The sequence below is a fragment of the Aedes aegypti genome, chromosome 1 (genome assembly GCF_002204515.2).
Source record: "Aedes aegypti strain LVP_AGWG chromosome 1, AaegL5.0 Primary Assembly, whole genome shotgun sequence".
Classification (NCBI taxonomy): Eukaryota; Metazoa; Arthropoda; class Insecta; order Diptera; family Culicidae; genus Aedes; species Aedes aegypti.
Genome location: NC_035107.1, coordinates 232,898,883 through 232,916,867, shown reverse-complemented (window position 1 = coordinate 232,916,867; position 17,985 = coordinate 232,898,883). Strand labels below are relative to the sequence as shown.

Genomic DNA, 17,985 nt, shown 5'->3' with positions numbered 1-17,985 from the left:
TACGGAAAAGTTATTTTTTGATGGTTTAGAGAATTGTTGTATTTTGCCATATAGAAGAAACGAAGAATTTTGTATGGAGACTGCAAGCATGTTGAAAAAATCGGTTTAATCGAAATTTAATCGCGCAATTTCAATCAAATTATGTCTGAATTGAAAGTTCAAGTTCTGTTTTGCATGTTTGGTAGATTGGATTACAAAAAAGTATGATAAATTGTACTTGAAAATTTATGTAAACATTAATAAAACCAGTGTTTTATACAACTTTGGCGACCTGTAGCTAAAAATTGTGACGTGCTGGAACATTTCTGAGAATGGCACCAGATTCAGCAACCCCAAATCTACTAGAGACACATAATTTGATCCTTGAGACACGCAAAAATGTAATTTTTGTTACGCTGTGTAATCAATGATTTTAGTGATTACTGTAGCCTAAATACCTATTCAAAATTCAATCTCGATATCCCGTTATTTTTTGTTATTCAGACCTAAGATAAGATCGGACACCTGGCTTCTTTTAGTTGTTCTTCTTTTCATCCATGAGCCCAGTTGTGAATTTCCCACCCTTGCGTGTTACGTAAAAACAGTGATGCCATTTGTATGGAAGACGGTACACTATTTCACAAAAAAATATCCCTAATTATTATTTATTTTTTAATTGTATTGATTAGGTGAATTACAGTGTATTCATTTTCTTGGCATTACGTCCTCACTGGGACAGAGCCTGCTTCTCAGCTTAGTGTTCAATGAGCACTTCCACAGTTATTAACTGAGAGCTTTTATTGCCAAAGTGGCCATTTTCGCATACGTATATCGTGTGGCAGGTGCGATAATACTTTATGCCCAGGGAAAGGAAATTTCCATTGTGAAAAGATCCTGGACGGACCGGGAATCCAACCCAGACACCTTTAACATGGCTTTGCTGTGCAGCCGCGAACACTAAAATTTGTTTTTTCAATTTGTTTTTCAATTCGAATAATTTCAATCGATTCAATTTTTCATATATTTACTTTAGACATGTTTATAGGGCCTTTCTTAGCCAAGTGGTTAGAGTCCACGGCTACAAAATAAAGCCATGCTGAAGGATTCTGGGATCGATTCCTGGTCGGTCCAGGATCTTTTCGTAATCGAAATTTTCTTGACTTCCCTGAGCATAGAGTATCATCTTATCTGCCACACGATATACGAATGCGAAAATGACAACTTTGGCATAGAAAGCTCATAATTAATAACTGTGGAAGTGTTCAGTGAACACTAAGCTTAGAAGTAGGCTCTGTTCTAGTGAGGACGTAATGCCAAAAAGAAGAAAAAAAAGGGCATATCTATCAAAGGCACAAGTTCTGTTACTTCGCCTTGTGCCGTCTTCTCATGGAAATGTTACTATTACTTGTAGTTTTGCAACATACAGTTTCAAATTTTTTATTCATTCCGATCTGATTTCGTTTCACGTTTTTGTTAGGTTTACATCAGTCGGCTACGAACTTTTATGCATAACCGCAAAAAAATAACGACCAAATATAGTAATCCGGCAACACGGGCAAAACCAAAACAAACGCATCCGATGGTAACTTTCCACACGCAGCTACACACTCGCAGACATCAAATTCAACCAATCAGCGACTGGATCACAAACTGGATTCAATTTTATTCCCAGTTGTCCTATCTTTATCTTAGATTCAGACCGATCTACCTAAATGTTCGGGGCTTATAATAGAATCTGGAACTGATTTGGAGGTACTATGTTACATGCCATAATCTTACACAAGCCGATTTTCATTTCAATTATAATTGAAAAAATAAATCAATTAGGTGAAGATACCCCAGTACCAGGCAACACCCAATACCGGACACCGTCGAAAAATTGAGAAATCATGGTCCAACCAAGATTGTGTATTAGAAGGAAAGAAAGCTATTACAGAGAGGAATTATTGCGTAGAATGACACATCCTTGAAATACGCACGTTCTTTTTTAGGGAGAGATGTTTGAAACCCGATAAAAAGTTGACGTATCGCCATAAATTTTGCACTTATAATGATTTTGAATATGTAAAAATAACTTTGATCTCACACGAATAATGGAAAACCATCACAATTTGAAAGTGAGCATGTAATTTGTACCATATTTGAACTAAATATGGGCAAATTACAATTTTGGTCTAGTATATCCTGTCCCCCAGTTTAACATCTTTGTAATTTTTGCACCAATGTATTCAAATATATTCATTTTAGATGGATTTTATTGGTCATGGTGTCAAAGATGCACTAAAAATAAGAAGAATGAAAATTTAGAACAACACGGTGTAATTTTTCATCATATATGAAAGAGGTTTTTTGAGACTCACTTGTACATTGAGTAAAACTCGAATAAAACACTAATCCTAGAGTAAAAAATTTAATGATGTGCAAATTTACAGAATTCGAGGCATTTTCAGATCGTTTCCGGTATTGGGTGCCACCGTTTAATAGCGGTCAATTTGGTACTAATGTACATTATCAAAATGCAATGTTAAAATTCATATTTATATTTTCAAATTTAGTTTTGTACGCTACAGAAACGATAATATTTATCCTAAATAGGTACCAAAACCATATAAAACAGATTTTTAATTACGAATGTAGTGGCTTAGGTGTCCAGTACTACACAGCTAAAAATATGTTGTAAATTTAAGTTTATTTTCATGCACATATTTGGAGCATCAAAATAAACCTAAATTTCAACGACCAATCCATTATTTTTCAATCGAATTCACTTTAAATTTACACGATCATGTAATATTCAACCATTTTTAGTTGAAAATTAAATGTATATTCATTTAAATTTACATGATGCTGTAACAACACACGAATTTGGTTTATTTTTACAGTAGACGTCAGTTTACATCACATTGAAAATTAAATATTTTTTTCTGTGTAGGGGATCTCCCCCTACCATCTTCGGGACATGGTTTATACACATTCAAGGCTGGTGGCATATCTCCTTATGGAGGCAAGTCTCGATTTTTAACGGGAGGACTTGAAAGTCTCTGGTTTATGCAAAATGGTCTTTTAAGTCAATAGTTTTCTTATTCTGCTTGCGTTGAATCCTGCTTAAAGAGGTTCCAGAGAGACCTTCAAAGAATATTACGTGATATTTCTCACAGATTCTTGAGGAATTTTGTTTTAGATCTATATTGGACTTGAAATTTCTACAAATATCTATTCAGGTATATTTTCTCCTTCAGAACATTATCTAGTGATCCCACCAAAGCTCCCAAAAACTCTTCCGACTTTGTTTCAAGGAATGATTAGAGGAATTTCTCCCAAGTTTTCTCCAGGAAATCCATGAGCACTATAACGTTTTTCTTGACTATTTTGATTTTTTCAGTTGTAACTATAAGAGACCTTCTACAGGAGCTCTTAAAAAAAAAATCATTCTACAGTTTATTAAGGAATTCATTTGGGGATTTTTCCTGGAAGATCGACGAGAATACCTATGTCAGTTTCTCCAGTTATCCTTTCATGATTTTTTTATGCATTCCCTTAAGAATTCATCCATATATAACCTGGGAATTGCTCCTAAAATTCCTCCAAAGGTTAATCTTCCAGGAATTCTTTTTGAGCTTTGACGTGGGATTCCTCATGAAGCTCCTTCAGAAATTTCTCTAAGATTTCTCGTGTATTTGAGTAAAATCTTCACGGTTTCTTCAAAAGTGTATCTGAGGTTCCACACCAGCTAATATAACAGTAAATCAAACGTGTGCTAGAATAAGGGCGTGAGTCGCATGATCGATTTCTCTTAATCGATCCTCTCTTCCGTGAATAAAGGTGACAAGATGCGGGTTTGTTAGCAATTTTTCACTTGAGGACGCTAGGCAGCGATGCAATGTTGCATCCTGAGGTAAAATAAGACTGATAAACTTGCGTCTTGTCGCCTTTATTCACGGAAGAGAGGATCGATGAATAGAAATCGATCATGCGACTTACGCCCTTATTCTAGCACACGCTTGAAATATTCTAGTTATTCCAATCATCTAAGCAATGTATCTAAGAAATCATTCAAGACTTCCTCAAGAGCACAACAGTTCTTTCAGAGTACTTTATAGGAATTTATCAAGGTTTTCTTTCAAACTTTATCGAGTTTCATCAGATTTCCTTCTGAAATATCTCTCGGATTTTTGAAAAATTTCACGAATAATTTTTGAAAAAATAAATCCTTGATCTTTTTCTGGATATATACCTGGGAAAATGTCAACTACTACAACAACATACCTATCAGCAAAAGTTCCATCATTTAAATCCTAACTCTGCAAAAGCTGTTCACCTTTTTTTTTTCATCAGTCGATTTCACATTAGCGCATTACATTTAAACGGCGTGCACTTTAATTTCGAGGGCTGCTGAATCGAGCTCCGCACCGGGCCCTCAAAACTCAAGCTACGTCACTGAGTGATTTCATACTTTATGTGCACAGCAAAAAATTCTCAAATTTACATGGCACGTAATTTTTTATGATAATCATGTAAAACGAGTTGCAACTGAACATTCAACGATAATTAATGTAAACTGTCTCATTGCATTCGATAATGCTTGCAAACTTGAGTGAAACTGAAACATTTCATGATCTTCCATCCAACATTCGCCAATGTTGTATGCTTTCTTGCATCTTGAAAGTGAAATTGCAAACAAGAATTCTCGGTTTACATGATTCTACGCTGAATAATCTGTCATAAATAATGCACATGGATGGATCGACGGCTTGTCATTCCATGTGCATTATTTATGATTGAATTTTCAGCGTGAAAATCATGTAAACCGTGCCGTTTTGCATGCAACATTCTTCGAGAGAAGACGTTTCGCGTTCAATATTAAGGATTTTGGTAACAATGTTGTATATAATAGATGTGTTTATAGGTTTTATCATTGCATAATACATGAGAAATGGCTTTGCATGATTGAGGCTAATATTACGTTACGTGTAAATCTAAGATTTTTTTGGTGTGTGGGTAGTGTAGAAGTTTTGCAAAATTATTCAAGAGGTACCCATGGTAAACCATTTTAGTATAAAAGGCCGTGGTCATTTCATCAACTCCTACTAGCTCTCCCCCAGATATCCACATGGACTTTTTAAAACATAATTTTCAAACATCTAGACTATTTCTAGAAATTTTACCAACAGCTGGATAATTGTGGACTTTTTTCAGAACTTTTTTGTTAGAATTCATCTGTTTTATGTGATTTTGCCAAACGTTCTCACATTAATATGGGGACGGGCCTGAAGTAGTGATTAGAATACACGCCTCTCACGCCGAGGACCTAGGATCGAATCCTATCCTCGAGATAGTCACTTATGACGTAATAGTAGTTTACGGAACAAGTTGCAGAATGAATAATTATGGCACGGCTGATAATTATGACGAGTGCTGTAAAAATTGAGTTCTGCAACGAGTTATGTACAACATTTTTCGCAATTTCGTAGAAGACCACTTGAGGGTATCAGAAATGAAATAGGAATGCATTCACCATTATTTTACAATTTCTGAAAAATGATTGTGTTATGATTCATTACGCAACTCAAAACAGTTGCGTAATGAGAAAGCGTTGCGTAATGAATCATCACAGCACTGATTTCAGTTGCGTAATGACTATTACCGCACTGGATACTTCAGTGCAGGAAAGTAGGCCGTTTCGTGACAGATTGGCGTGAGGAAAAACAGCCTATTACGATGAGTAATTGCAAGAAGGTTATAGTGACGACTTCCTTCAGAAGGGAAGTAAAGCCGTTGGCCCCGAGATAAAGTAACCCAGGATTAAAAATCTCGTTAATAAGGCTGATACAAATATTAAATTTTTTTTATGTCCGAGACCACTTGGAAGGTACGAAGGGGAGGGGATAAAAATAAATAAGGAACAAAAAAAGAGAAAAGTTATACTTTCGAATTTTTAATTTTTAACGATAATTGTTAAACTTTTTTCAATCGTCCTCTGGATCGTTATTTTACTTGTTTTTTACTTTAAAAATTGAAAAAACCTAACTGATGTCAAAAATAAGATGAAACTTTTTTTTTTCACCCCTCCAAAATTTTCGGATTTTTGAAGGGGAGGGGGGTTGACATAAAAGAAAATTAATATTTGTATCAGCCTAAAGATACAAAAAAAAAACTTATGAAATAAACAGTAGGTTTCTGCGGAATTGCTTTTCAAGCGTGAGAAAGTTTGTTGGTGCACCAATCGCCTAACAATCTATAAAAATGAAAATAGAACGCTGTTTGTTTATCAAACTTTGGCACAGGCGAACGGATTTATAAAATTGTTTCACTGTTCAGTCGTTCAGGTCTTCGACGTGTCTGTGATATAATAGTTCAGAGAATCTACTGATACTGTGGAATTGTAAAAACCCAAACTGTTACAAATATCGGTAAAAAAGAAAAAAAATGCTCAAGGTTATCTATAGAATCATGCTTTGACCAAGAACAATGTAAAATTGTAAATTTAACCCTCTAATACTCGAATTTTTATTTTCGACCTAAGTATATTTTTTCGCTATCCTGAATTGATCTAAACACGTTTTGGACAATGATTAATTTTTTTCGCAAGTTTATGAATTTTGATTTTTGATTTTTCTAATTTTTTTATGAGCTTCCCTATTTTTTTTTATTTTTGTCTTGAAGCAGTACTTTTGAAAATATAAAATTTCTTATTTTTTTCTGGAGCATATATTATTTTCCGTATAAGTAACGGAAAATCAATTAAACATTATTTCAATTTCACCAGGCTCTTCTTCTGTGATAGGTTTATTATAGAAAATATAGAATGATAGAATGTACAAATTTTTGTATTGCACGTTAAATTAGACTCATGTATGGCTATAAAATAATAAAAAATTCAATTATGTTTCAAAAACCGCATAAAACTTTCCTAATAAGGCCCACGGTTTAAGCCAAAAACAAAATCATTTTGATTTCCGAGCGAAGAGAAAACACACAAAATTTGTTTGGGTACTAGAGGGGGTGAATGGATCATTGAAGATCATTTATTTGGCACTCACCGCATCAAAACAGCGGCACTACCGTATATGGGATTTAACATTGTGACAGCATTGCTGTACTGTCAAACACACAAGCCTACGCTATCTATGCATTTCATAGCAGCCGTTTTGGTTATTTTAATGATTCATTGTAAATCAATTCTCGATTACTTTTTCAAATCGACGTAAGTAACTTTCATACGGTTTGTAGAAAATTTATTTAGAAGAATCACAACCTGTTTCTTAAACTGTATTGAAATGAATCAACTTTTTACCATTTTTGCCGCGTAAAAAAAAACTAGGTAGTTTCTATTATAAATGATAAGCCGAATTGAACAAGAACATGTAGGAGCGATAAAGTAAGTTTGTGTACTTTTCTGACTTGAGACTGTTTGAATAAGATTTCGAGAATTATAAATTTGATAGTGAGAAGTATTATAACCCAATATTATAATACAACACTCAAGAAAAAAAAAACGCTGCTCCAAATTCAATAAAAAATTTGGTTATCCTGAAAGTACAAACATCTTTGTTGAAATGGATCCCAAATTTGGTTGAACGAAAAATCTCCGTATGGATTGTGAGTGGAATTATAAAATATTCCTTACCCTACAGTCGCTTAAAATAATTCTCGACAAAATCATGAAAACACTTGTTGCATGATCCTGAAATAAAAATGCGAGATGATTCTTAGCAGAGTTGTTTCAGCACACTCCCAATTATCAGAATTGAGGTGAAACAGTTTGAAACAGAATCAAACTTCTAAACTATTCCTCCGGTTTAGTGTCTTTGAAAACGTGAGTAGTGGCTTAAGTCGGTCATTGAGACCGCCATCTTTGGATTCCGAGATGGTAAGCAGAATCTTGAGATAATTGTTTGCAAAATCCTCGAAGGGTTCTCAGAAGATTTTCGACAGAATCCTGAGAGGATTCTCTTCAGAACCTAAGAAGATTCTCGATTGAACACTGAGAAGATTTTCAAACTAATGCGAAGGGAATTCTTAGCAGATTCCTGGCAGAGTTTCATCAGAATTCTGAGAGGATTTTCAACAGAATCCTAGGAATTTTACAATTGAATCCTGGGATGATTCTCAACAGAATCCATAAAGAATTCTTCATACAATCTTGAGAGGATTCTCAGCAGAAACCTGAGAGGATTCACAGCGGATTTTTAGCATAATCTTGGAAGGATTCTGTCCTGAGTTGAGCCATCGACTCATGGAAACATCGAGTGATGGAATATCGACTCATGGAGGTTTCACTGTATATCAAACCTTCTTAATGCATACAATCACATTGGATTTTGTCAGATTTCCAATGAGTTTTGCGATTGATTCATTTTTGCCCGCATGAGCGTGAACAAATGATTTAGCATTTAAATCTGAGTCTAAGTCTACCAATACTGCATATATGCAGGCCAGGCCATTTTGAGACGGTTTATGGATAGAAGGTCGAAAGAAAAAAAGGTCGAAAGACAAAAGGTCGAAAGGACAAAAGGTCGAAAGGACAAAAGGTCGAAAGGACAAAAGGTCGAAAACGATTTGCATAATGGGAAATTTTTCCTTCTTTGAAAAAAGATTTTCGACCTTTTGTCTTTCGACCTTTTGTCATAGATTCATTTGAGACACATGTTCTCTCGGACAATCCCAGAGTCAGCTAGTTGACTTTATGACATATTCCCCCAAATCCCATTTCCTTCATCACCCGCACAACCCATTACCCCGAATGAACCATTACTCAATCATAATCAATCACCCTGAATTATACTTCAGAAAAGGGTCATCAGAACTGAGAAAAAAGTTCATGTAGAAATTGGTTCATATGTCCAAACCTAAGATAAATTTCACTGAATTTCTGTGAAGAACCACCCTAGGTTCGCCTTCTACATTGTGGCTTGTGCTGTTTCTCCTCTTTCACTCCTGACAGCAGGAGAAACGTTGACGATAGCCTCCGGCGTATAAGAGCGAAGGGGAAATTTCGTTCCGTTGTATCCCTCTTTCGCTTTCTTCCAAATAGTAGATAAAGCCGCATAGCAGTCTCGTCCAAGATTTATTAGGACTCACTCCGTTTGTAATGCATACGAAGATTACGAGACATCGAGTCTAATCGAACTTGGAGCCATCAATTTTGGCATTTATCACAATTCAAATTAATTTGCCAACTTCTTCCAAAGTCCCTTCCGATAACAACACTTTTCTCAAAAAATCCGCCCAACCGTAACCCGCACACGGTCGCACATCAAACAGTCATAAATTTTACGATGCACACCTGGAGGAATCAAGCGAGCGTGGCATGCGTTCGTTGGGCTCAAAGTCGTCGTCAGTCGGCGAGGCGTCCTTCTCATACTGCAATCACAGACAAACAGACGTAACACTGACGAACTATCCAACGCTTTTGACGATCATTTCAAACATCCTATGTTTCACAAGGGGCCTTCCTTAGCCGAGTGGTTAGAGTCCGCGGCTACAAAGCAAAGTCATGCTGAAGGTGTCTGGGTTCGATTTCCGTTCGGTCCAGGATCTTTTCGTAATGTAAATTTTCTTGACTTCCCTGGACATAGAGTATCATTGTACCTACCACCTGCCAAAGAAAGCTCTCAGTCAATAACTGTGGAAGTGCTTATTGAATACTAAGCTGAGAAGCAGGCTTTGCCCCACTGAGGACGTAATTACAAGAAGAAAATGAAGTTTCACAACTCATCGCCAGAGGCGTGCGCATCGTTTTGTTTGACGTTTCGCACTAGTGCCATCTGCAGGCTTTGTGACACTGAACAAAAATTTCATGCCACCAGATGCTTGTCTGCAGTAGGCGATGCATTTCAAATTAAATCATTCCAAGTGTTACGTCTGTTTGTCTGTAGCTGCTGCTGATGTTATTCCTCTCCGCATCGGCCGGCAATAAGCAAGAGCCTAAACGCTCGGAAGGATGATGATGACGATTTAAAAAAGGACTTGGCCAAACTGAATGAAGACACGGCAGGCAGGCAGGACCAGCAGAATGAATGCATTCAAGATAGAGGGAATCGGGACGAGGTGGTGCTGTACGGATACGACGAACCATACTACGACGATATGGGGTATCGCTTGACGGGCCGTTTGTACGTGTCAGTATCTTCTATACGTTAAAGTCAGCTGTTCCGGTCGTTGAGGAGATGCCACATTGCCAAAAACAGATACCACACAAGCCCGGACAAACAGACGTAGCACTGACGAAAAATTCCACCAACCAGGGGCCATCGTGTTTTCTTCGTGTTTGACGTTTCAAACTACCGTCATCTACAGGCCTTGATGAACGAAGCAGGATTTCTTGCAATATGCTCAAGGTCAGTATGGAATTTGTTCTAATTGCCACGTCTGTTTGTCAGTGACACTACTTCACGATCATAACCTGCGTGGGGGAATGTTGAATGCCAAGCATCACGATAACGCTGCTGCCACGAGACATGGTATGTTTGTTCTAATTTTAGCAAGGATGGAAGCCCCGGAAGGAGTAAATTAATTAAGGCGCCGCGCGGCTCTCACGCCGAAGACGAATCCAGATGACCGAAGATCGAAGATCGTGGTGGTCATTCTCAGGAGATAAATATCAATTGAAGTCGGTTTTAATTACGTCCCGGATGGTTGTTGGTTGGTTGCCCGAGAAGAAGTTTTGTTGGATTTTCATATTTCTAACGGGATGGCAATAGAATAACAAACCTCCAGCGTGAGTCACCAGTTGGCTATAAAGGTGATAAGAGCAGTGTTGCCACATTTTTTCCGAATGTCATCTGTGTTTTCGGCCGGATAAATCTTTTTTATCTTAGGTCAACCTTCAAAAATCTTGGTTTAAATCTGTGTTGTGCAAAGATCCAAAATTTGATTTTTTAGATAAAAAAGAACCATGGCAAAAGTATTATGGCTGTATATTTTTATGAAAACAATTATGCATTTGATTTAATTTTAGAAGAAGTAAGTTAGAGATGCATATTGTTTCTAAAAGTTTAAAATACCTTTGTTTTTGAAAAAAACCAAGTAGAGTAATGGCATTTATGCTTTACATTTATCAAAACTGTGTCCTAAATTCGTGAAATATTCTAAAATATTAAAATTCTTTTTTATTTCAAAAATCTGTGATCTGTGATCACAGATATCAGTAGGCAACACCAGGAAAAAATCTGTGTAATTACAGATAAATCTGTGTATGTGGCATCATTGGACAAGAGTCGGTTAAGACTAATCGTAGAAGAGTTTTTAGAAGAGGAGAAAGCAAGTAAGGCTATCAGGGTACTGAATTGAGAAAAAAAAATATTGCGAGTCAATTTCAGCAAGTCAGTTTGAAGCAAATTAACTTGCTGCTCAGTGCATTGAGTAGGCAAATAGGCAATTATGAAAGTATGATTGCCAAGCTGTGTTTGAACAGAAACACCCAAAGTTTCAAAAAATGTGATTTCAAAAGACGAAAAAAGTTGTTTGGTTTATACGCCTATAAATGATGATAGCAACTCCATCACATGCTCCATCCAGTCGATCATTACGATAAACAATAAAGTTTGGATCTCTTTTGAGTATAAACCAGGTTTCACAAAGGTTTTTATAATAACTGTAATATGTTGTTTGAGATTAGAATTTTAAACATAACATTAATTTATTTTTCAACCACATTTGATTATTTTTTCCCGGGACACACTTCAAATCCCTCGCATTTCGATTAAGGAAAGTCTCCGATGTGTGGTGTGAATCATCACACCCTCCACGCAACCACGCACTTCGTTTATCGCCTTGTCATGCAATGGAAGTCCTCCTCTTCGGTCAGGCCCTAAATTGGATAATAAAAACTAAGTTTTGCGCGCTTGAGATGATGAAGACAGTGACAATCTTTTTTGCAGAACAACGGATGAGATGACACCGACGACCGGAGTAAAGACGACAATTTATTTGCGTATGACGCGGTGCGATGTTTCGCGAGTTCAATTGGTTTAAACGACAAGCAGGACCAGTAGAGGCAGAAGTGGCCCTTACCTTGTAGGGTTCCTCTCCGTTTCTTAGGTTCAACCTTAAAGATTTATGGTATGGAACCACCCCACCAACCGCAACGGCGAAAGATTAATTTTGGAAGTCCATATTCCTTCTCATCCGCTGTCTTCAAGACACGCCGGCCTTCAAGGAAGAAGTTGTCAAAATTTATCTGATAACTCGGCGACCAACTTCAAAGTGGAAATGAACAATTTAGCAGTTATCTGCTGGACGCGAAAAAGGGACCAACAGGACACGGAGGCAGGAGTGGGCGTCGTGAGTCATAAATGCGTTAAGTTTCGACAATCAGATACGTGACGATGAGTAAGTTAGCATATCCGGACCGGGCGAGACGACTTGAGTCGTTTGATGATTGCTGTGAGTGTGATTCGTAATTATTTTTGGTGAAGATCATGGTTGAGGAAGAATGCTTTGGAAGATGCAGAATGCAGCTATTGATCATTTTCGACATGAAAGTTATTTCAATCAAAAGGTCCCAAAATTGAAAAAATTGAGTTTGCCAATGCGAAGTAATTGAGACTTCGTTGTAACAGCATTCGAGCTTATGGAATGGAGAGAAATGGTATATTCAGGATTTTGCCATTCGAGTTTTAGCAGTTGGGGTTATGGCGTAGAATCACTTGCCAATCTTCTGTTCAGATGAGGAGTTTAACAAATATATCTGATAGATTTCTCTAGGAATACGTCATCCAGGATCCCACCACACATCCCTTAACATCTTCAGGAATCCTCGAGACTATTCAAAATTACCAAATCAATAATCCGCAACGCATTTTGCGAGTCGTTTGATAAGAAATTCAGGCACAATACTTTATCTATCTCGCATGGATCTTGAGAAGAAGTTTAAAATAAAAGGTTAAACCTAAAAAGTTCGACTCATTATTTGAAATATTATTCGATAAAGTAAAGTGGAGGCTTGATATTACTCCTCAATATCACCAGTGTTCGATAACATGGTCTAGCGCAGCGTGCTATCTTTCCCACTATGTAAGGGAGCAAAATAAAATACTGGGCGGAGAGGCAACAAAAAATGAGCGAGGAAGATTCGGCACAAAACACAACGGAGGAAAATTCCATCAAAAAAGAGTGCCATCACAACTATGCGAGGCCTGTTTTGTTCGGATGGGTCACTGAAGAGTTCTTTCAAAGTGTGTGTAAAGGTGAGCATAGCAGCAAGGGAGGAAGAGTACTAGAAAAACTCCTCGCATTTCGATGCACTCTCACTAGAACTGTTCAAGGATTTGTGTGAATTCTGAGTTTAATTTTTACTCATCAGAAAAATCGTGAAATCACCTCATTTTTGCATCGCATAGGAATTTATCAATGATCTCTTCAGGAATCCTCCAGTCTGTTCAAAATTGGCAAAGGAAACCCACAGCTGCAATCTGTTGAAAAACTAATTAGGGCTTGTTAGGAAATCCTTACACCTTGAGTGAAATCCGCAAATGGTTCGGCAGAGAACTCAATATGAATTTGTAGACATTCTTCGAAGATTTCTCTCAATGACATCGCTATCTCTGAGTTGGCTCATAAATCTACCAAATCGGTAAACCGTAACGTGTTTTACGAGTCGTTTGATAAGAATTTCAGGCAAAGTATTTCAGCTATCTCGCATGGAACTTGACAAGACGTACAGGCTCGATAATACTCCTCAATATTACCAGAGTTCGGTAGCATGCTCCAGAGCAGCGTGCTGTCTTTGCCTCTTTGTGAGGGAGCGAAAAATACTGACCGGAGAGGCAACGAAACATGAGCGAGAAAGATGCGGCACAAAACAAATCAGAGGAAAATTTCATCAAAAAAAGTGCCGTCCCAGCTCTGCAAGGCCTATTTTGTTCGGACGGGTCACTCAAGAATTCTTTTAAAGGCGAGCAAAGCAGCAAGAGAGAAAGAGTACCAGAAAAACTCCTCGCATTTCGATGCACTCTCGCTCGAACCGTTTGAGGATTTGTGTAGAGAATTCTGAGCTTAATTTTTACTTCTCAGAAAACTCTCGAAGTCACCTTATTTTTGTATCGCATAGGAATTTACCCCAATGATCTCTTCAGGAATCCTCCAGTCTGTTCAAAATTGACAGAGGAAACCCATAGCTGCAATCTGTTGAAAAACTTGTAAGGACATTTCCTAACACCTTGAGAGAAGTCCACTCTTCGACAAAGAACTCAACGGGAATCCGTAGAGATTCTCTGTAGATTTCTCTCAAGGATATCGCTATCTTGATTTGCTCAAGAATCCACCAAATTAGTGGTCTGCAACGCATTTTGCAATTCGTTTGATAAGAAATTCAGGCATAATATCTCAGCTACCTCGCATGGAACTTGCGAAGAAATTTAAAACAAAAGGCATTGACGTAGCTAGGATTTTTTTCTGGATGAGACCTAGGGGGGGGGGGGGGTGATTGGGTCTTGCAAATTATTGTTTTACAGAAGTATTTTCACAAACTTCGTGGTTTGTGTAGATTTTATTTGTGTGTGATTTCTTTTTTATATCGCTCTACTTCATTGATATTTGCAAATTTCTATTTTTACTACGGAATATTTTCATTCTATGTTCAATCCAGTATAAAAAAAAAGAATATCCCTTTTAGTTCTTCCACAAACTTTTCAGGTATAATATTCAACCATGTGTTTTTGAGAGATTCCTCTGGTAATTTCTTAATTTTTTTCCGTTATTTTTCATCGCTGAGTTCCTCCTGTGATTCCCTCGGAAAGTCATTCCCGGGATTGGTAGTTCTTATTCAAACAATTCTTCCTGCAGTTTCTTAGACTTTCTGATCCCACCAGATTTTTTTTCGGGAAATATCCATCTCATTAAAAAATTTCGCCAAAGAATGTTTTAGAAAATCTTTTAAACATTTCTCCAGAAAGACCTTCTACGTACTTATAACATCTAAATTCTAATTGATAGTTTAAACTATCATCTTAATAACTTGTTTAGGATATTTTGGAAAAGGATTTCTCCAAGAAATAGTACCAAAAATTCTACGAGTCTCACCTGAATTTGCTTTCAAACCACTAAGTAAGGATTATTTCCACAAATACTTCAAAGAGTTCACTACCAGTTTTTTCCAATTTTACCGTTGAGGTTTTACCTAAAGTTTTTCTTCAGATACCATTTACAAATATTTTAGTAAGTGTCTCGGAACTTCGCTATGAACTCCTTGACAAATTCGCAGCAAATATTATCCAGACCTTCATGCAAAAAAAAACATTAAATGATTCTAAGGATGCCTCCTAATAATTTACAAGACTTTCAAAAGCAACAAAAAATGATTCAATTGGGAAAATGTTCTTAGCGATTTCTCAGAGAACTCCTCCGTAGTTCTTCCCACATACACTCAAAACTCTTCAAAAATGCCTAAGTAAGAAATTAAAAAAAAATCTGTGTATAATGTTCCTAGTGGATTACGTTCAACTGTTTTGTAAAAAACTTTTCCGCGAAAATACTCAAAAATTTGCCAAACGATTTGTTCAGGGATTTCTATAATTATATTATTCTTTCTCCTGTAATGTCGTCCTAGGATTCATCCGAACAATTCACCGGAGATTCATCCAAGTATTTTCCACTGTTTTTTTTTCCTTGAATAGCATCAAAAAACGTATAAGAATTCTGAAATTTTTAAAAACTTATATTTTTGGATTGCCCAGAACTCTGCCTCAAAACGTCTAGGAAATCCACCCCGGAATCGCACAAGAATTCAATCCCAGAATATGGATTCTGCCAATAATTGATAAAACCATTTCCAAAGAAATGTTTTAAGTTAGATTCTTACAAATTTGTTTATTTATGTCTTAATAAATCCCTTTCCCCTTTCTAGTTATTGTGCAAAATGTTTCTCCACAGTTTCCTTTACCGCTATGCTAATTTCGGAAGCAAAAGTATTCATGGGGTTTTTCAACAAATTTCCTCTGAAAATTCGAAAGCAAGAGACATTTCAAAAACACTTCATATATAATTCTTATATAATCTGTTTAAGAGTTTACAGAAAAAAATAGAAGAATTTCTGACGCAATTTGTGATGTATTTTGTAAATATTTCAGAAGGACTTTAGATGAACTTCGCGAAATATTTATTAATAAATTATATGGGAAATCTATTTGAAGGAATTTGAAGAAAATTCTTAATGGAATACCTCAATATAAGATTGGATAGACACAAACATGTTTTAGTCTTCTGCAAGGTTGAGTAAGTTACAAATATTTTTTTTATTTTTTTTTATATTCCGGAATATATATGTAGATGAAAATTAGACATAAGAGGAATGGTTTTCCTCCAGAAGGGATTCAGTTTGAAATTATGAACCAATATCACAATATTATTTGACTAGTTTCCTAGACATTCGTTTTGCTTCTTAAGCCACCCTTTGAAATTCCTTGAGAAACTTGATTATAATAATATTTTTCATAAAATATCGAAGAAAAGCTTCAAAAAATTTGCAACAATCTGTTGAAAATAAATCAAACATTTTGGATATTCTTAAGAATTTAAAGAAGTTAAAACATAAGTTGCCTTGAAAAAATGTAGTTTAGAACTAAGGCAATAAGTTTATTCTCTAAAAATACTTCAAAAACAGAAGCAAAATCCAAGAAAGAATGTATTACTGGAATGAAAAAAAACTATGGTTGATTTAGTTGGAGAGCATGGCAGATAGTCGAGGATCATTTCGAAAATATGTAAAAGATATGTTTTGTATTTCACCAAAAATTAGTGCAAGGATCAACCAAAGGTCACATATGAAATCTGCTGAAGATCTCTTCTGAATTTGACCAATAATCAATCTATAAGAGGAATCTGTCAAAATGACACGAGGAGGAGTGAGGACGTAATGCCAAGAAGAAGACGCCCCGAATAGAATTTAACAAGAATTTCAGCAATATATTAGAATCCTTGGTAAACTACTTAGAATATCTTGGTACACTACCAACGATCTTTAAATATGTTTGCCCAGAAACTTGAAAACAATTTAGCAGTAATGTGGGGAGGGATCTTCGATAATTTCCTCGCCTGGAATCCACCACTGGAGTCTATCAAAAATAGAAAAATAATTCAATCTTATCATATTACAGTCATCTCTCCCTTACTCGATATTTAAGGGACCATCGAGTTAGGGAGGTATCGAGTTACAGAACACAAAAGCAGTGCAACTGCGTTCCAAGGGACCATCGAGTTAGCCATGAAAACCACCTTCAACTATGGTTCTCTAACTCGATATCGAGATACGGAATATCGAGTAAGGGAGAGTTAACTGTATTACAAAAATTCGTTAAGGTATCGTGAAATCAATTCAAGAGGATCTACATCAACTTAAGGATTTGATTCGTGGTCCAACATTTAAGCAATTTCTTATGAATCGAGAATATAACATCTTCTTTGAAAGGGGACGGACCTGGTGTAGTGATTAGAACACACGCCACTCACGCCGAGGACCTGGGATCGAATCCCATCCCCGAAATAGTCACTAAATAGTGACGACTTCCTTCGGAAGGGAAGTAAAGCCGTTGGTCCCGAGATGAACTAACCCAGGGCTTATCTCGTTAATAAAGAAAGAAAAAAAAATCTTCTTTCAAAAACGCTGATAGGTGGCAGATCTGTTCCCAAAATTTTGACTATCCAGTGTTTTTTTTTTATGCATCTCTAGGAGTTAAAAAAATCTACTTAAGACTGGCCTGTATTTGTTCATGCTCATGCCACAGTGTATGGTTTGGCACTGTGTGGGATTCGCAATGGGATTCGCGAATTACTCCAGATGTTCACCGTAGTGCCACTTCCACCTTTCAACCCTCTCACGTTCATCGTTCATCGCAGCACGAAACCTTTGTGGGATACGTTGAGTTCGTTAAAAAAATGCGTATTTCTCGAGAGTGACACTGCTGGTCCACTTCTGGATGAACAAGCTCTTTCAAGTAGAGCTTTTTATCCCGAAAAACATGAGCTGATTTCTTCTCTATAATTTGACTGCTGCAGCAACAATGCTCG

General features: G+C 36.6%; 1 protein-coding gene across 4 annotated transcripts in view; it reads right to left on the bottom strand.

Moving 5' to 3' along the window:
- LOC5575988 (homeobox protein prospero) overlaps positions 1-17,985 on the bottom strand; it is a 305,557-nt gene that overhangs the window by 43,454 nt on the left and 244,118 nt on the right. The window lies entirely within an intron of this gene.